At 42.8% G+C, this 5,588-nt stretch overlaps 1 non-coding gene across 1 annotated transcript; it reads left to right on the top strand.

The window, feature by feature from the left end:
- The first annotated feature begins 1,136 nt into the window (after positions 1-1,136).
- Positions 1,137-1,218, top strand: trnas-gcu (transfer RNA serine (anticodon GCU)). The gene has a single exon. It is a non-coding gene; the product is annotated as a tRNA-Ser (tRNA).
- Positions 1,219-5,588: the final 4,370 nt, after the last annotated feature.

The following is a 5,588-nucleotide window of genomic DNA, read 5'->3' on the forward strand; positions in this document are numbered from 1 at the left end:
AAGGGTTAATGCTGAAGACAGTGGGACCAACCTCTCCCACTGTCAGAGTGATGATGTAACAGTCACATGAGATGAGGTTTGGGAGAAGAGAGAGCAGCACCAAGGATGCCAGCTTAGGAGGCTTGATGAGTGTGTATATAGTATTGTGTAAATTAGAAAAGAGTTCTTAGTTCTTTCAGCAGGAAATGTGTCCAGAAAATATTGAGAAACTCACAATTTTATTATTCAGGAGTTGGAACACAGATATTAATTCCAAGTGACAGTTCTGGGTTCATTTCACAAAAAAAGTAGTGAATAATATTGCTCACTGATTGAAATCCCCCAGTGAGGAGACAGTTAAACAGGTGATCTGTTGGGGCATCCTTCAATCCAAGGTTTCGGCAGCATTTAATCTCCCTTTTTGGTGAAATTCTCTGTTATTTGCAACTTTTTTATCCAGCTTTGATGGGCAAGTGAAAAAACTGAAAAAAGTAAACAGTTCCATCCTTTCTTTTCTTCCTTCTTCCCTTCTTTCTATCAGTTTCTCTTTTCTGTCCCAGATCAATATAATGATGAGAATCCCAATTTAATCAGTTGTTTCTGGTGTTTTATCCATTCCAATTAAAATTCAACATTCCAGTCAAATCTATTTGTTATTCCACAGTGTCTCTCCATGTGTTTTATTCTGTTGTATTCTCTCATAGTCTGTTTGATGATCAATGTTACATCTCACTCTCTGTTCTGGTGAAGATCAGAAGCAGTAATATCTGTTTACGCCACCTGACAAGTCGGCTGAGGCTGTGTCTCTCTGATCATGTGGAGTTAAAGCAATTCTTCCAGTCAGTTCAGTTGTCATTTCATGAGAAATTAGAAGTCATCATGACTTCGTCAGTGACCTAATGGTTCAGATGTCTGAGTGATGTTAATCATGGTGTGATCAAATGTTTGTATGTTCCAGTCTTTCCGTGGTGAGTTTTCACATTGAGTAGAAACGTGTTGGACATGGTCTGGAATGTTTCACACCGCTCCATTCCCAACAGGCCATGACCTGATGTGATGGAAATTTCATTTACTTACAGAAGCTACATTTCCATCATTGCACATCTGGCTGCACAGTCAGGATCTGAGCTGAAAGTGACCATTACGCCAAAACAGTTGACAAGGTGGCGGAGAGGTTAACATGATGGATTGCTAATCCATTGTGCTTCGCACGCGTGGGTTCAAATCCCATCCTTGTTGTTAGTTTATGAACTGTCTAGTGCATTGTTGTTTCCAGGGGGGGAAGTTTTGTGTTTAGTCGGCCTGGAAACCTGTTCTTGTCAATATCTAGAAGGTGATTCCAGAATTGTTTATACTTAATTAAAATTGAGACAGACAATTGGAATTCTTCACCCAAATTGGACTGGAATGAAGATTAAATTGGGATCACGAAAAGGAGGAAGATTTTTCCCTCCCTCCCTTCCTTCCATCTTTACTTTCTCTGGATTTACACCAAATGAAAGACTGACGGGAAAAACAAACGGCGAGGGAGCAGAAGCAGAACATTATCCTTTGGCAAGAAATTTATTTTCAAATCTTCTTGATAGATTAAGTGAGTGAACAATGCTTTGGCAGATGGAGTTTAAAATGAGGGGTCATCTAGTACCTACGAAAGATAGATCAGAGTGTTTTTTATAAGTAGTGAGATGTTAGAAACTGGAGAAGCAGAGACCCGAGTGCTGAATCACTAAAAGCTAGTGGACTGGGAGAAAATAATGTGAAAGGCTAATGGAATCTGAAGATTGGAACTCATGTTGTAGTTATATAAAGCTCTGTGCTCCTGAAGTAAATGTCCAAGCCCGGATTGTGGGGAATCTGTGGAGAATAATTTGCTTTTTATTCATTCTTGGGCGCGAGTATCGCTGATAAGTCTAGCATTTATTACCCATCCCTAATTGCCCTTGAGAATGTAGTGGTGAGCTGTCTTCTTGAACCAATGCAGTCCATATGGTGTAGGAACACCCACAGTGCTATTGGGGAGGGAGTTCCAGGATTGTGACCCAACAATAGCGAAGAAATGGCGATATAGTTCCATGTCAGGATGGTGAGTGACTTGGAGGGGAAACTGCAGGTAGTGAGTTCCCATGCATCTGCTGCCCTTGTCCTTCGAGGTGGTAGTGGTCACGGGCTTGGAAGGTGCTGTTGAAGGATACTTGGCAAGTTACTGCAGTTCATATGGAGATGGTACACACTGCAGCCACTGTGTACTGGTGGTGGAGGAAGTGAATGTTTAAGGTGGTGTGTTAGGTTCTGATCAAGTGGGATGCTTTGTCCTGGATGGTGTTGAGCTTCTTGAGTGTTGTTGAGTGAGGTGTATTCCATCACACTCCTGACTTGTGCCTTGTAGATAGTGGACAGGTTTTGGTGTATCAGGAGGTGAGATACTTGCTGCAGAATTCCCAATCTCTGACCTACGCTTATGGCCGCAGCATAGATGTGACTGGTCCAGTTTAGTTTCTGGTCAATGGTAACCCCCAAGATGTTTATGGTGAGGGATTCAGCGATGGTAATGCTGCTGAATATCAAAAGGTGGATGGTTTGATTTTCTCTCATTAGAGATGTTCACTGCTTAGCACTTGTGTGGCCAGAAGGTTGCTTGTCACTTATCAGCTGAGAATGTTGTATAGGTCTTGCTGCTTGTGGGCACAGACTGCTTCAGTATCTGAGGAATTGTGAATCAGCAGGGAACATTCCCGCTTCTGACTCTTCTGAGTCAACAATGAAACAGCTGAGGATGTCTGGACCTAGGACACTACCCTGAGAAACTCCTGAGGCAATGTCCTGGGCTGAGATGATTGGCCTCCACTAACCACAACCATCTTGCTTTGTGCGTGGTACGACTCCACCAAGTGGAGAGTTTTCCCCCGATTCCAATTGACTTCAATTTTGCTAGGGATCCTTGATGCCACACTCACTCAAGGGCAATCACTCTCACCTCTCCTCTGGAATTCCACTCATTCGTCTCTGTTTGAACCAATCTGCAATGAGGTTATAAGAACAGAAGAACAGAAGAAATAGTAGCAGGAGTAGGCCATTTTGCCCCTCGAGCCTGCTCCGCCATTCAATAGGATCATGGCTGACCTGATCATGGCCTCACTCCCACTTTCTTCCTGCTCCCCATAACCCTTGACTTCCTGGTAGATAAAAGTCTGTCGAACTCAGTCTTGAAGACATTCAATGATCCAGCCTCTATTGCTCTCTGCGCTAGAGAATTCCAAAGATTAATGAATCTCTGAGAGAAGAAATTCGGCCTCATTTCCTTCTTAAATGGAAAACCCCTAATTCTGAAACCGTGTCCCTGAGTTCTAGATTCCACCATGAGGGGAAACATCCTCTCAGCATCTACCCCGTCAAGCCACCTCAGAATTTTATATGTCTCAATACGATCACCTATCATTTTTTCTCAGTTCCAATGAGTACAGGTCCAGCCTGCTCAACTCTCCTCATAAGACAACCCCTTCATCACAGGAATCAATCCAGTGAACCTTCTCTGAACTGCCTCCACTGCAAGGATATCCCTCCTTAAATAAGGAAACCAAAACTGTACACGGTACTCCAGGTGTGTTTTCACCAACACCCCTGTACATTTGCAGCAAGACTTCTCTACTTTTGTCCACCATTCCCTTGAAATAAAAGGTAACATTCCATTTGCCTTCCTAATTATTTGCTCTACCTGCATGCCAACTTTTAGTGATTCATGTACAAGGACATCCAGATCCTTCTGCACCGTAGCATTCTGTAGTCTCTTGCAATTTAAGTAATATTTTTCTTTTCCATTATTCCTACCAAAGTGGATAACCTCACATTTTCCCACATTATACTCTACCTGCTAGTATTTGCTTGGAGCCGAGAGACCGTGGCAGATCTAAACTGAGCATCGATGATCAGATTATTGCTAAGTGTGCGGTGCTTGATCGCACTGTTGATGACATCTTCCATCACTTTGCTGATGATTGATAGTAGACTGATGGGGCGGCAATTGGTCAGATTGCATTTGTCCTGATTTTTTTTATGGAGAGGGCACACTTGGGCAATTTTCCACATTGTCCAGTAGATGCCTGTGTTGCAGCTCTACTGGAACAGCTTGGCTGAGAGTGCAGCTAGTTCTGGAGCACAAGTCTTCAGTACCAGAGCCGGAATGTTGTTAGGGCCCATAGTTTTTGCTGTATCAAGTGCCTTCATCTGTTTCTTGCTATCATGTGGAGTGAATCGAATTGGCTGAAGACTGGAAACTGTGATGCTGGGGACCTCAGGAGGCCGAGATGAATCATCCACTGAGCAATTTCTGACAGAAGATTGTTAGAAATGCTTCAGCTTTGGCTCCAGCATCATTGAGGATGGGGATGTTTTTGGAGCCTCCTCATCTCATCTGTCCACCATCATTCATGACTGGATGTGGTAGGACTAAGGACCTGTGATCTGATCGTGAGGGAGATATCCTTGCATGGAGTGGTGGGATCTGTGGAGAGTGATCCTGACGAGTGTGTGTAAACCTGGAATGGAAGCTTTCTGTGGAGGTACAGGAGTAGGCCATTCAGACCCAGTATTTTATAAAGGTTTATCATAACTTATTTGCTTTTACTCTCTGTCTCTATTAATAAAGCCAAGTGTCCTGTTTTCTCTTAGCAGCCTTTTCAAACCTTCTAAGATTGGTGTACATTGTCTCTTTGTTCTTGCACCCACTTTAGAATTGTAACATTTCATTTATATGGCCTCTCCTTATTCTTCCTCCCAAGTTGTATCACTTCACAATTCTCTGTGTAAATACTATCTGCCATTTGAAAGCCCATTTTCCAGTTTTTTTTAAGCTCCCCTGAAGTGTGTTACTATCACTGGCACAGGATGAAATTCCGGAGCATTCTTTGATGCTATCTCCATGGAAAGAGCAATCTGACATGCTAGCTCAAATGTCGGATTTTGTGTGTTTCGTATCTTTTCTCATTCACCAATATAAGCACAAATCTGTCTCATAATGTACCGTCTAAGAATGTGCCAAAGCTGCAATGCAGTGATAAATTCTTCAGTGTCACAATGTACTCACCAACTGATTCACTACTTTTCTGCTTTCTGGTTCCAAATTTCTAGCTTGCCGTGATCTCTAGTGGCTTAGGGTTGAAATGTTCCTCTAACTTGGTGATGATTGTTTTGAATGGCACATCTTTTGCCTTGATGGGAGCAGGAAGCTTTGTCAGCTGGTCATACACTTCCAGGCTAATTTCCATTAGCAAAATTGCTTTCTTGCCCTCAAGAATTGCTTTATTCAGAGTCTTGACCTCTATATTTTCATCTTCACATTCCAATATGTTATTAGCTCTGAAAAACATTTCAATTCTTTCAATATATGAACTGAATGGTTCTCGAGCCCTCTCATATGTTCCGAGCCATGTATCCCATGGGTGTAGCCATATTTTCCCAAAATATCACTTTGAATCGGATGCACACTGAGACCCTGCGGCATCTCATTCAACTGAGGAGACAGTCTGTGGCCCAGGCTTCACACAATCCACCCAAAATCTCCATCATCCGAGCAGGTAGCTCACCAGGAGCTGGCTGATATTGTTCACTGCCGT

Source organism: Heterodontus francisci, unplaced genomic scaffold (assembly GCF_036365525.1).
Source record: "Heterodontus francisci isolate sHetFra1 unplaced genomic scaffold, sHetFra1.hap1 HAP1_SCAFFOLD_148, whole genome shotgun sequence".
Classification (NCBI taxonomy): domain Eukaryota; kingdom Metazoa; phylum Chordata; class Chondrichthyes; order Heterodontiformes; family Heterodontidae; genus Heterodontus; species Heterodontus francisci.